This window comes from Mytilus edulis, chromosome 12 (assembly GCF_963676685.1).
Source record: "Mytilus edulis chromosome 12, xbMytEdul2.2, whole genome shotgun sequence".
NCBI classification, from domain to species: domain Eukaryota; kingdom Metazoa; phylum Mollusca; class Bivalvia; order Mytilida; family Mytilidae; genus Mytilus; species Mytilus edulis.
In genome coordinates, this window is record NC_092355.1 from 65,314,180 (window position 1) to 65,329,830 (window position 15,651).

At 33.2% G+C, this 15,651-nt stretch overlaps 1 pseudogene; it reads right to left on the bottom strand.

Annotated features, from left to right (window-relative positions):
* Nucleotides 1-4,433: 4,433 nt before the first annotated feature.
* Nucleotides 4,434-6,723, bottom strand: LOC139498940 (toll-like receptor 13; annotated as a pseudogene).
* Nucleotides 6,724-15,651: the final 8,928 nt, after the last annotated feature.

Below are 15,651 nucleotides of genomic sequence, written 5' to 3' on the forward strand. Positions count from 1 at the left end.
CGTGTCCATTCCTTATTATATTTGAACAAACATGAAAGCATCTGCCATTCTAGGTGTTGCAATATCGGCGTCAGTGAGGGCACATGTCCATCCATTATCACGCAATATATCACTCAGAATTTCAAAGCAAGCCATTTTAATGAACAATCCGCCAAACATGACGATAAACTTATGTTCTCTGTACAAATCTGGCCATTCCAACTGAAATTGCTTAGCTAATACCAAAAGGTTTATTTGCAGCTATAATTGATATTTCCCGATATTTAGAAAGTTAACCACCCTTTTCACCTTATCCATCGAATGCTTGATCATTACAACTGACAGAGTGTGTTTTCAAACAGTTGCATCAAAGAAGTAACACTTTATACTCAAACAGAAGAGCCTAGATACTTAGAAGAATGAATGACGACCAAGATATGTTTAAGAAATTCAAATCCTCATGTGTTAGATGAACTACGATTTCCATCAGTGTGCCCTTGTAGTAATTCGTTCTTTATGTATAAATAGTTTGCGCATGCGCGAAATTGTTGAACGAACAATATAAATAACCATGTAAAACGTCCTTATTTTGAAGTTAAAAAGGGTTAAGTTACGAAAAAACATTTAAAAAATGCACTGAAACAAAAGAGACATTGAATGTATAGAATATGAACAATTATTTAAAAATTAAGTTTAACGCATTTGTAAATGTATACTATGTTTACTTTAAATGTACATTATGGATGATAATCAGAAGAACAGGGTATTATTAAGCCATGGTATGGCCCTAAATAGTATAGTAAAGAATACACAAAATCAAGGTGCAAAATACTTTCAGACTTTCAGATATCAATAAAAAATCAAATTTTGTCTTTCATACGTTTGAAATCTTGAAATGATACATTTAGAGAAAACTTATTAACTTAACCAACCAATTTTATATTACATATGCGTTCCTCATCAAATGAAATGTAAGGTAAATGTGAAAGCGTTAATGAGTATAATTACTAGATATATGTATGTCATATGTTTGTGCTTATCAAAATATGGTACTACATTTGCTGGAACATGATTAGTGGTTTTGACAGTGCATTAAATGCTCGTGATGTTCGTTGTTAATTTATTCTATGGTATTGTTTAGCCGGTTTTTCAGCAAATTTTGGGACTTTTTGGTTTAAAATGCTCTTAAACTGAGTTAGTTATTTTTACTGTTGTAATATTAACAACACTAATGAACCGTTCAGACAAAATACCAGTCTTAACAAGTGAGATGTTTAGCTTGCTATAAAACCAGGTTTAATCCACCATTTTCTACAAAGGATATGGTCCGAGACCACAATTATTTCGTAGTGCATATCTTTTAGAACATAAATGAAAATTAAAAAAATCCCACCTGCGCTTTCTCAATTGTATTGTAGTGTGTTGTACTACTTTTGGGACAAAATAATATCAAAATTATAAAAAATGCATCGGCACTAACTCAAAATATGGACAATTGTATATTGAGGGCGTCTTGAAATCTTTTGACAGCTTCCGAAATGCTAATTTGTAACCTTTTTCAGCTGGTCCAAATCACTACTTTCCTTTAAAATTCTAGACCCAAATATTTTTACAGTGTAATTTCACCCCCCCCCCCCCCTACTTGCAATTTGAGGCATTAAACATGGAGAAATAAATTTGGAAGGGGTATAAAAATTAATGGCAAGTAACTCACTATCAATACTAGTGACTATATTCGTGGACAACGAAAATCAAGGGACGACAATTGTGGTCTCGGACCATATGCCTGTTTCAAGTGAGGAGTATGACCCTTTGTTTTCCATTCGTGTGATGTGTGAAAGATTTTGATTTTCACATTTGAAAAAGAACTGTACGATTTGAATTTGTTGTTCGGTATTTTTCTTATTTTACTTTTAATGGATATAGATCCAAAGTTGAACAAATCTTTTTACAGTTTTCTGTTCATAGGTTTAGACCAACTAAGATCTCCTTCAGGCACAGTTGAATTTTGGTGATTTCCTTTTTTTTCATACAGCTATCAAAATATTTCTGGTCTTATTCATCTTCAAGGATTGAACTTTGAGCATTCCTGATCTATACAAATCAAGAAAAAGTCCTTCAGACGCATGACATTTATAAAGTCTTGTTTTATTTATTTATTATCATTTAGTTACAATCTAATCCGATTTAATCCAATGCTTATTCAAGTATTCCCCATATTCAAACAAGGATTTCTTACATCTGATATAACATCTTTTAACATGAAAGAAAAGCAGGAACACATCCACAGAAATGACCTTTTAGGTTGCACTTTGTGAAAACAACTGTTTCACAAACCACGCCTCTTTTTGAGAGAAAATCAAAATGCAGAGTGCAGGGAGAACAGAATTTCAGGATAAGTTTAAACACCACTAAAAAGTTCAAGACATATACATGTTAAAGATATGATGCCAAATCCATGTTTTGACCTTGAAAAAAATAGAAAGGGCTCATAAATTTAATATAGATATATATTTTTACGAAGCTGCATAGTTAAAATAGTGCAGTTTTAGCTGTTAGCAGTTTAGAGTTCCTATGTGAAAGTCCATAGTACATGTCAGCAGACGTGCAACCTTTGTTCGTGCTTGTCACTTTGCTAATGGTGCATTAGATGAACCTTAGTTTAAAGGGGAGGATAAACAATTGCTGAATATTTTTGTTATATTTGTTTTTACTTAGATAAGGAAAACATGTAACAACCAAAATAACAACAAACATGTTTCAGCGAATTACTATCTTAGATATCAAACTGTATGAGTATTAAGATGAAATCGTTCAATGTCAACACAGAAATACTATATGATTTGTTCTTGAAATGCATCAATTATGAAACACAAGGTGTCAGTTCTCCATTTGCTCTCTTTACAACGTATAAGTTTAGTTTAGTCTCTTTTGTCTAGGTATGACCTGTATTATTTGTTTTGCAAAAGTTATTACTTTAAAATGTACAAGGTCATCAATTCTATTTCGATTTTTTTTATGTTATGTAAATATACTTTGTTTGCTACTTCATATTTCCGTTTAACCGTTGTTTTTCCTATCCTTCGATTTATTTTAATTAATTGATTGACCATAAGTAACGTTTCCTCGTATATAATGTAGTTATGTTTGCTTTACCATTCCGTTTTTGAAGCTGATCATTACTGTTTGATCCGAATAATATACCGATTACATGTTAGATAACTCATTTTTTACATTGATTGCAAACTTGCAATGAATTACATATTTATAATTTCGCATTTAAAATAATCTTGGTTATTTCAGTCCTCTGACGCAATAAAATATTACATATTGAATCAAAAAACAATTCGGAATGCTTAGAAAAAGATGTAGTTTCCAACATTTTCCACTCCAATTTCCCAAAAAGCAACATTTGCCAATATAACAAAAAGAATAACTAATCAAAGAATTCAAAAAATAAACAAAAAATATTAAACTCGTGACCGAACAACACTTATAACTAACTTATGCGCTACGCGCATTAGTGATTTAACGTGTTGTTTTTTCTTTTTTCTATTTTCTTGTCATATGTTTTGAAGTGAGAGGTGTGTGAGGTCATAATGTTGATCAATTTAAAAAGAACTAAATGGAAGAATTGTTTAGATAATTTATCCATCCTCCAAAAAAAAAAAAATGAGAGTTCTTGTCATCTTTAAAAGGCTTTGGCTACTACACCATATATGCGAACAAAAATATTAATTATCTACATGTAAATGTATGGTGGTGTTGTGTCGTGGGCACACAAAGATGTTCAAGATTGTAACTTTAATTTCAATCTGAATAAAACTTCAATAAACCGATATTTTTGGAAGGGTGATAGCCCGTTTACAATTGATGAAAACATATCTTTGAATCTGTTGTTTGTTTGGTTTGTTGTCCAATTAACGTATTATCTCTACGTCGTTCATACATATTCATATCTCTAAATAGAAAGCAAAACAGAAAATCATCATATTGTTCCCTTTAACTCACATAAGTCATGAATTCTGTTTATATTATCTTATTGTCTAGATCTGCTCTTTATTAGTCGTTCCTAACAATACGTATAACTTTTGTCTACACCCATCTTTATTAACATCTCTCCAAAAAGTAGCCAAAATAACATATACCTCATGTTTTTATCTTCAAATAAATATTCATAAGCAAAGCAACAAAAAAACACTATATACATATATTTATTTTGTAATACAATTATAATATATATGCTTAGGTTGTAAGTCAAGTCAAATTTCACCGAAATCTGTGCCTAAAACTGCAAAGTTGCTGTTCAAATATATACATTGGTACGACGTCTCCCAGACATCAAACAAGACTTAAATAAACTCCAATTTCCCAGAATATGTCATCTGAATAATGTACGATGAATAAAATATATTAGAACAGATTAAGGAATAACGATATTTTAGTCGTTTCAGTTATCAACTTAACACATAAAAAACATTTCATAACATTTTGAAATATATTTTGCACGCCGGTTTTTTAATATAAAAGTAGTTTTTCATACACATAATTATGAGATGCAATCGTTTACAAGAATGTTTTAAATAATCTTATAAAAGAGCAGTTGTAAACTGTTCTAATGGTTTCCTTAAAGTCTCGATTGCAGCGGCCCAAAAAAGATCCTCGCCGACCCCAGTTTGATATCGTAGACTTGGCGCACTGTCCAATAGGGCTCTAAGCTGATTAGTCTAGTCATATGCTTAGAGTCGATAGTTTTCAACATTATTAAAAGGAACACGTCTTTTCCAAACCTTCTACGTCGCTCCTGGACAACATCAACTTTCCATTGACACCACTCACTTTTCGCAAACTCATTTGATAATACTAGAACAACTTTCCATGATTTCTCTAAATATTTGTTGATGTTTGCAGTGATCGATTCTCCTACTTCAAAATCTCTATGGTGAATACACAGCTTGATACCTTCATCTTGTTCTATTTTCGGTAAAAACGTTCGATGCACCCAGTTTCGATCTGCGTCACAGTAAACGACAAAAGCGTGATATTCAAAATCATCTGTATTTGTTATAGGGAAATAACCTTTCTTTCTATTGTATTTAACTCTCCATAGGTATATATAATTCTTAATATTTGTTTGACATTTCAAACCTATAGTTATAAAGGTTACTAGTAATAATCCTGTACAAGATAGTACTATTGTCATGCTATATAACGGATTCCACGGTGGACATTGCATTTGAGATTCAGCATATTTTTGAAACACCACATTATCAAGTTCGGAAGGCTGCCGACACCTATAATGAAGGGGGTACCCAATCAGCTTGACTTGTGTTGCTTTTATCCATTTAGTGAACCAAAGTTGATCACAAGTACATGCATATGGGTTAACACTAAGATCTAGATCTTCCAATGAATTCAGTACATCTAACGGAAAAGATGTCGAGTTGATGATTCGTATGAAGTTGTTTGATAGATAAAGTTTTCTTAACGAAACCATATTTCTAAAAATTGAATTCCCGTCATTCCAGCTAGAAAATCTGTTACCACTTAAACTCAATGTCTCTAACGATGTTAAGTGTATAAAGGTGTCTTTAGGAAGAAAGAAAAGGCTGCAGAAAGAAAGACTTAAAACCTTAAGTTTAATTAAAGGCAAAAACATGTGTTACATTATAATTTCTGATTTTGGCAGGTAACTATGGTCAAGGTAGAGGAACGATAGATTCGGAGAAACAGAAAAAATTGTCTTAGGGTTAAATTTTTCCTGATCAAAATGAAAATTTGTTTCTTGCATTCGCAAACTGGACATCGATGAACTGTTGAGTGCAAAGTCATCAATATGTTTTAAAGGATAACCTATTTTAGACAATTGCACGACATAAAGCATTGGATTGTTTATAAATATGTTATTATGAATTCGGCCAATAGGATTTCCATTCAAAAGAACCTTTGTCAATGCAGGTAAGCAAGACAATGAATCCTCCTGCATTCTACCGATGCTATTATCGCTTAGATCCAAAATTGACAAATGTCTTAGTAAGCTTTGTTTTTCTTTACCATTTGCACACATATCAGGAACTGATGAAAGCATATTATTATTCAAATGTAGGCTTGCAACAGTATTTGGTATTCCAGTCATATTGATGACTTCTATTAGATTATTGGAGAGAACCAAAAAGTATAAACTTTTCATCACAAAGAATGTTTCACATGCAATACTAGAAAATGCATTGCCCTTAATTCTAAGACTTGTCACCTCATTGCTTGAAAAATTTGAAAACAGGTCGATTGGCAGAAATGACCATTTGTTGAATTCAAATATTAGATGTTGTGTTTTTTGTTTGGCAGAGTATCCGAGTGCTCTTTTCAAAACATGAACATTTAATTTATCTTCATTTGAAATAAGAAGCGTAGAAAGAAATTTCAAGTTTTTAAACAAATTTGGATAAATGTATGAAATTAAATTATCAATCAATTGCAGTTTTTTTAGTCCAATGATTGTCAAATTATCAAAACCATTTATATCGATGTACGTCAGGTTTGTTCCATTCATTGTAACAACATGTATATTTTCCGGGAATAATGGAATATAAATTAGGTCGCGACCACTGCATACTGCTTCATGATGTTAAGATGAACATTTACACTGATCATGACAATCTATATCCCTTGCCAATATATATGGGGCCAGCAACAGAAACATGCAAACACACCTCGTGTACAAATTCATTGATGTAGTTGGTTTTCCTGCAATCATTAATATAGATTTTGCTAAAAGTAAATTAAATAATTGTTAGTAGCAAACTAAATAGTACTGTTAACTATATTCATATGCACATTCATGGCTCTACAATATGTCGATACCTGTTTTTAATGACGTCTTTATACTAAATTTATTAGGTGTTGGATGTATACTGATTTATAGTCTCATGTACATGATTGTGTTAGTGGTTGGCTTTGAACTGACTGTCGGTAACTGCAAGTACTCTCAGGTATGTACTCAGTGTATTTTTGTTGTTGAGATATATAAGTACCCGTGTAAGGCTATGTTTTTGTTCGATGTTTTTCTGGGTAAGGGCCGGGTTTGGTGCCTGCTAACATGTTTAACCACGCAACATTCTGTATTTGCCTGTTTCAAGTCAGTATTCGGTGATTCAATGGCTTTCGTTTGTTTCTGAGTTACATATATCTTTTTACATGTTTAGTTCATAAATTAGGCCGTTAATTGTTCTCGTCTGGATTGAATTACTTTTGTTAATAATTTGGGGCCTTTTATAGCTGACTGTGTGGTATGGGTTTTTTTCATGGTTGAAAGACGTATGGTGACCTATAGTTTCTTATTTCTGTGGACTCTTCTGACGTGTTGTCTCACTGCAGATCAGAGCTAATTTTCTTTTAAAAATCAAATATTAATTAGCATATTAGTTATCAAAGGTACCAGGATTATAATTTAGTACGCCAGAAGCGCGTTTCGTCTTCATTAGACTCACCAGTGACGCTCATATCAAAATATTTATAAAGCCAAACAAGTACAAAGTTGGAGACCATTGCCGTTCAATGTTTGAATACAGTGTGTAGACCTCATCAAGCATGACCTACTTGTTAATTAAAAAAAACCACAATACATTAACAAAAGCAAAATACAAGCTTACTATATTTTTTGTGAGTCAGCATTGACATTAAATGTATTACGACTGCAAATTAACAAGCAACAGAAATAGACGTCCTGGTATCATTATCTAAAAAAAATAAAATCAACAAAAAAACTGAACTCCGAGAATAATTAAAAACGGAAAGTTTATAATAAAATGTTAAAATCAAAATCTCAATTTCTTTCATAAAACGCTCCACTTTATGAAAAAAAAATGCAGAACTTTTTTAAGAACACACTTAAAGTGACACAAAATCCTATGAAAATAATTAAGAAAAATCACGTTTCGTAACTATAATAGTCATTGGCACATTCTAATATATCATGATATATTTTAAACTTAATCTCTATATGCCAGATAGTCTAGTAAAATATATGTAGGTTATTACTTGAAAAAGTTCATATTATTTTTGAAAAGTCTGCTTCTTGTTTTGATTGTGAAAGATCGTTCAACGCAATATTTGGACCGTGAATGACAAGGCGTGACCAGAGTTCGTGATAAAAAACAGCATTTGTTCCCAATTGATATACGTGTTATTGGTTAAAGTGTGCAATTCCTTTCTAAGAACATACAAAGTCATGCTCACCAGATTTTAAAGGTTGTGAACACCATGTTTTGCAGTCGTTTTACAGATATGACTACCCATAAAATTTTATATTAACGAGAATCAGATGAGACAATTTCAACTTTTCAAAAATAATAAAACTAATACAGGGCGGACAGACACCCTTAAAAAATCGCATCTCTATACCCAACAGTTAGGTTAAGGTACACCTCACAGACACATGTTTTCCGGAGACAAGTTCCTGTGTGGATAATGAATAAATGACCGGGAATTCAACCTCGCTGTAACAACTATTATATTGTTAATCAGTATACTCTAGTTTGTTGTTATACATGTACATGTATATTATATTAAAGTCGTACGAAACCTCTAATAAAAAAGGATGCATATGTTTTTTTATAACAATAAGTATAGTTTTCATGCTAAAACTTATGTACTTGATTGATGGCTTACAATTAGGCGAGAAGCTGTAAACTACGGCTTCATAATACGACAAAATATATGTATAACAGTTATATGTAATTTTTATTTTTTCTTATGTCATTCTTTTCTACTAGTATTCTCATGATAGTGCAGTGGAAGTTCTTTTGAAATAATTAGTTTTTCTAAGATATATTGGATTTGAGTAAGTAGATTTGAGTAGGCATTCAAATTTTCTCGCAATTTTTGGAAAACCTTTTTGAGATATTCTTCCGCAACGCTAACACAAATTATTGGTATCCTTGATTTAATATTGATACTATATTTGTAACGACAAACATTTTCACATCATTAATCTACATGACTGTTCCTTAAAAATGATTTACATTAATATGCATAAGCGATAAGGAATGCTATTTTTCATTTGATAATTTCCACGTAATTATACGAAATACGTCTGGTTATTAATAAAAAAAAAACGCAAGTAACGTGGGTACAAATGTCTGTGACAGTTTAATTTCCAATTTTAAAGTCCGACTTCGGGAAGATGAAATCAAAAAATCCACTAGCTACTATGCGAGAATCTGTTTCTCTAATAATTAAAAAATAAATAAATGTTGTTAAGCGAAATCTCCTTCGGTAACCTTACACATTTCACAAACTTGTCAATTTCATTAACACCAACTACTTTACAAAAAGATTATATTGGAATAAACCCCTTAAAAAGCATCTAACGTATCCGATAATCACGAGTTATATCCAGAATTGTGCATACTCCTTTCCACCGTATACCGTGGGCATTGTATGTCCACGGCTGTCCTTGGTATAGGGTGGACACCACACCCACGGCTGTCCTCGGTATAGAGTGGGAAATACGCCCACGGAAATCCACGACATAGGGTGGGCACCACGCCCACGGTGGACAACGGACGTGGACAGAGAGTGGACGGCATTGGTTTGTCCACCGTGGGCGAGTGGAAATGACAAAGTCCACCTGGACTGTAGTGTAGTACACTTTAATTTTTTTAATAACTTTTTCAAATCAACTTGGATTTGCATCAAACTATGCAGCTATCTTACATATATATCAAGCTTACTGAATCCCATTTCATTTAGGTTTTTGTTGTATTGCTGTAACATTTAAGAATTTAAGTAATCTTGGTAAAAAAAGCTAGGATTTGCAATTCGGACAAAATAGAGATAGTACACTTTAATTTTTTTAATAACTTTTTCAAATCAACTTGGATTTGCATCAAACTATGCAGCTATCTTACATATATATCAAGCTTACTATATCCCATTTCATTTAGGTTTTTGTTGTATTGCTGTAAAATTTAAGAATTAAAGTAATCTTGGTATAAAAAGCTAGGATTTGCAATTCGGACAAAATAGAGATAGTACACTTTAATTTTTTTAATAACTTTTTCAAATCAACTTGGATTTGCATCAAACTATGCAGCTATCTTACATATATACCAAGCGTACTGAATCCCATTTCATTTAGGTTTTTGTTGTATTGCTGTCAAATTTAAGAATTAAATTAATCTAGGTCAAAAAAGCTAGAATTTGCAGTTCGAACAAAATAGAGATAGTACACTTTAAGTTTTTTAATAACTTTTTCAAATCAACTTGGATTTTATTAAAATTATATAGCTACCTTGGTGATCTTACTAAATCCCAGGTTGTTATGAAGTTTTAAAATATTTATTTGTCAAATTTAATGACATTGCACTATACATGATTTAATTACATCAGTACACGTGAGTTTTACAGGTAAAAAGAAAGCCCTACTTTTCTTAAACTCGTGTATTACTTATCTAGTGAATTAAAAGCCCTGCGATTTAGATTTAACAGGATGTTGCAACTTTGAATAAACGTTATTTAGAATTTAAAACTCTCTGGTAGATGTGATCTTTTTATAAGTTTGCCCCAAGCAGAAGGTATTGCTTTATAAATCACCACAAATCAGAAGAACTATTTTAATAATTTCTAATGTTTCATCCCTTTTTGATATATTTATAAAGTGTATATCAAAATGAATAAAACATTAAAGGAATTATATAACTATTTTATATATACTTTTACCCAAATTATGAGAAAAGATATATTTCTAATATCCTAGCTTTTTGACCTAGGTTAATTAAATTCTTAAATTTGACAGAAATACACCAAACAAAATAACAACCTATGATTCAGTAAGATCAATATATTGCACAGATATTTGTAGAGTTTGATGAAAATCTAAGTTGATTTGAAAAAGTTATGAAAAAAATTAAAGTGTACCATCTCTATTTTGTCAAAACTGTAAATCCTAGCTTTTATTACCTAGATTAAATTAATTCTTAAATTTGACAGCAATACAACAAACTTTATAACAACCTGGGATTCAGTAAGATGAATACATCACCAAGGTAGCTACATATAGTTTCAATAAAATCCAAGTTGATTTGAAAAAAGTTATTAAACAAATTAAAGCGTACTATCTCTATTTTGTCCGAATTGCAAATCCCAGTTTTTTTTACCAAGATTACTTTATTTTTAAATTTTACAGCAATATAACAAAAACCTAAATGAAATGGAAATTTAGTAAGCTTGATATATATGTAAGATAGCTGCATAGTTTGATGCAAATCCAAGTTGATTTGAAAAAGTTATTAAAAAAATTAAAGTGTACTATCTCTATTTTGTCCGAATTGCAAATCCTAGCTTTTTTTTACCAAGATTACTTTAATTCTTAAATTTTACAGCAATACAACAAAAAACTAAATGAAATGGGATTCAGTAAGCTTGATATATATGTAAGATAGCTGCATAGTTTGATGAAAATCCAAGTTGATTTGAAAAAGTTAATAAAAAAATTAAAGATGCCTATCTGAATTTTTATATAATAATTTTTATTTTTACATATTGTAAAATTAAATTCTTTCATTTCACAGCAATAAATCAAACTACCTAATAAGCTTGAATTTTGTAAGATCAATATTTAATTTAGTTAGATGGGCTGATTTACACCAGTCAAAACTAAATTTGAAGGTCAAGACTAGTCGAGACAGGTCGAGACTGGTTGAGACTGAGTCGAGACTAGTCGAGATAGGTCGAGACTAGTCAAGACAGGTCGAGACAGGTCGAGCCTTGGTCAAGACCATTTTAGACTACACAAAGATCATCAAGTACTGAATCAGACTAATTAAGTAAAGTCGAGACCTAGTCGAGTACACTTAAGTACAGTTAAGTACAGTCGAGACAATGTCGAGACTAGTCGAGTAAAATGTGTGCTCGATTTTACTGGTCGAGCACAAAAACTGGTCAATTCAGACTCTGAGGAGTTTGTAGTGCAAGTCATTAATAATTCGAAAAGTTTCAATTGCCATTGTTTTCATTCTTCTGTCTTACATCTCTTTTTATAGTAAATTATCATAGAAGCTAGACAAGACATCATACACAAAACATAGTGCTCTTTCTTGCACTGTTTTCAATTGCTTTTGGAATTTTTCTGTGTGCAGAAATGCCATGCCAAAGTTGAAATTACTAAAGACTAATTATTAAAATGGTTCATTTGCACAGTTTGTTAAATAAAGTGCCTAAACGTTAGAGCATATTCATTTGATCGGATGCCTTCCTGCAAGTCTTACTTATATATAGAAAAATTCAGGACCCTAACTAATTAGATCATTGGACCCATGTTACACACTCGTGACTCTAACTACTCAGATCATTGGACCCATGCTACACAATTCAGGACCCTAACTACTCAAATCATTTGACCCATACTATACAATTCAGGACCCTTACTACTCAGATCATTGGACACATGCTACACAATTCAGGACCCTTACTACTCATATCATTGGACACATGCTATACAATTCAGGACCCTAACTACTCAGATCATTGGACCCATGCTACACAATTCAGGACCCTAACTACTCAGGTCATTCGATCCATGCTATACCATTCAGGACCCTTACTACTCAAATCATTGGACACATGCTACACAATTCAGGACCCTAACTACTCAGATCAATGGGCCCATGCTATACATTTCAGGACCCTAACTACTCAGATCATTGGGCCCATGCTACACAATTCAGGACCCTAACTACTCAGATCATTGGGTCCATGCTACACAACTCAAGACCCTAACTACTCAGATCATTTGGCCCATGCTACACAATTCAGGACCCTAACTACTCAGATCAATGGACACATGCTACACATTTCAGGACCCTCACTACTCAGATCAACGGACCCATACTATACAATCCAGGACTCTAACTACTCAGATCAATGGACCCATGCTACACAATTCAGGACCCTAAATACTCAAATCATTGGACACATGCTACACAATTCAGGACCCTTACTACTCAGATCAATGGACCCATGCTACATAATTTAGGACCCTAACTACTTACATCATTGGACACATGCTACACAATTCAGGACCCTAACTACTCAGATCAATGAACCCATGCTACACAATTCAGGACCCTACATGTAACTACTCAGATCAATGAACACATGCTACACATTTCAGGACCCTAACTACTCAGATCAACGGACCCATACTATACAATTCAGGACTCTAACTACTCAGATCAATGGACCCATGCTACACCATTCAGGACCCTAAATACTCAAATCAATGGACACATGCTACACAATTCAGGACCCTTACTACTCAGATCAATGGACCCATGCTACATAACTCAGGACCCTAACTACTTAAATCATTGGACACATGCTACACAATTCAGGACCCTAACTACTCAGATCAATGGACCCATGCTACACAATTCAGGACCCTAAATACTCAAATCAATGGACCCATGCTACACAATTCAGGACCCTAAATACTCAGATCAATGGACCCATTCTACACAATTCAGGACCCTAAATACTCAGATCAATGGACACATGCTACACAATTCAGGACCCTAACTACTCAGACCAATGGACCAATGCTACACAATTCAGGACCCTAAATACTCAAATCATTGGACACATGCTACACAATTCAGGACCCTTACTACTCAGATCAATGGACCCATGCTACACAATTCAGGACCCTTACTACTCAGATCAATGGACCCATGCTACACAATTCAGGACCCTAACTACTCAGATCAATGGACCCATGCTACACAATTCAGGACCCTTACTACTCAGATCAATGGACCCATTCTACACAATTCAGGACCCTAACTGCTTAAATCATTGGACACATGCTACACAATTCAAGACTCTAACTACTCAGATCAATGGACCCATGCTACACAAATCAGGACCCTAACTACTCAGATCAATGGACCCATGCTACACAAATCAGGACCCTAACTACTCAGATTATTCGACCCACTTAAAATCACTTATAACTATGAATATACAATAAAAGTCAAAAGTGTTGCATGATTCGACGATTTCTATATATCTCTTTCTGAAAATTTGATATCTGCCACTGAGAGCACCAATAATCCAAAAGGTCGGGTAATGTTAACAGTGTTTTCAAGATAAATTAAGTAACAAATAACAATTAATTGATTTTAGAAAAAGAGTGGTGTACGAGCCTACGAAAAATAAATGAGTTTTACAGTAAAAATCATAAATTGTACAAAAAACCTGAAATTTTCGGCCTAGTCTCTTTTTGACGATTTCTAATACCCTGTCTGACTGATGACGGTCAGAAAAATGTCCGGTCGTAAACAGTTCAGTTGGGATGAGTTGTTATATACAACCGGTTAGATAACCTACCAGGCAAGATTCTTGTTTCATGAAATTCATACTTTTTTTGCATTGTGTATCTTACTGATTGTTCATATTATGCATTCAACCCTTCGATGTATAAATGTGCATTTCTGTAATAAATAAACATAACAAATAATGTTATTTGAACCCCACGCATGTAAATGTTTGGCACTGTTTAACAATTACAGTTCGTAAGATTAATGCAAACTTTTTTTTACAGAAATCATTCCACAGTCACAATTTATTGCACGTGAACCAAAGACGACTTAAAACCCTGTTAGACTAATTTATAAGTTTTAAACGAATAAATTACATAGACATCTTACAAACAAGTTTAAGAGCCACCCACGTGAGATGCACATCGGTAAAAAATATTTTTGGAAATATGTTAATTATTTTCAGTTATGATGTATCAATTAGTTGTTGCTTAACGTCCAGTGACAATTATTTCATACATATTTAGAACGAGAAACCATTCCCAAATAGGGAGGGGTCGGAATGAAGGGCGGGAAACTTGAACCCCTTAAGAAGTCACTTAGTACTTGAAGTGTTATTTCACAAGGGCCAACCTACTTTCTCTTCACGAAGCATCGATTCTGACCGGATGTGGCAAGGTATTTATACATCTCCGCACAGCCAAACGGACGCCTCCCTTCATCACGGGTTACAGTTTCTGCCGGTGTTATATAGCCATTCTTCTCCCATGCCAGTTTTCCCCCGGGGAAAAACCTGGCATGAGCCATTTTTTCCCTTGGTAAAATTTTGGATCATTGCAGTTCTTCCCCCGCGGAAATTTGGCAATACGTATACATAATAGTCACTTTTCCCCCATGCCAATCTTTCCCCCATATGATAGATTTCATTATTTTCATATAGTCTGAAAATTAAATCCAACAGAGTTAGAATTAGATTTTTATGCTGACAAATATTTAAATGTCAATTTACATTTAAATTAATCAATTGTTCGTCAGTCTGTCTATGTGTCCACTAGTCTGTCTTTATTTTCACCAGTCTTTCTAATAGTCCCCTAGTTTATCTACATTCTCCACAGTCTGGCTATGTGTTCACAAGTCTGTCTACATGGTTACCAGTCTGTCTATGTCCACTAGTCCGTCTACATCTTCAACGGTCTGTCTATGTATCCATTAGTCTTTCTTCAACTATATATTCTGTCTACATGTCCACCAGTTCTTCTCCGTGTTCAATAGTCTATCTTCATGTTTACCAGTCAGTGTACATTTCCAACAGTCTGACAACATGTCCACCAGTCCGTATATGTGTCCATCAATCTGT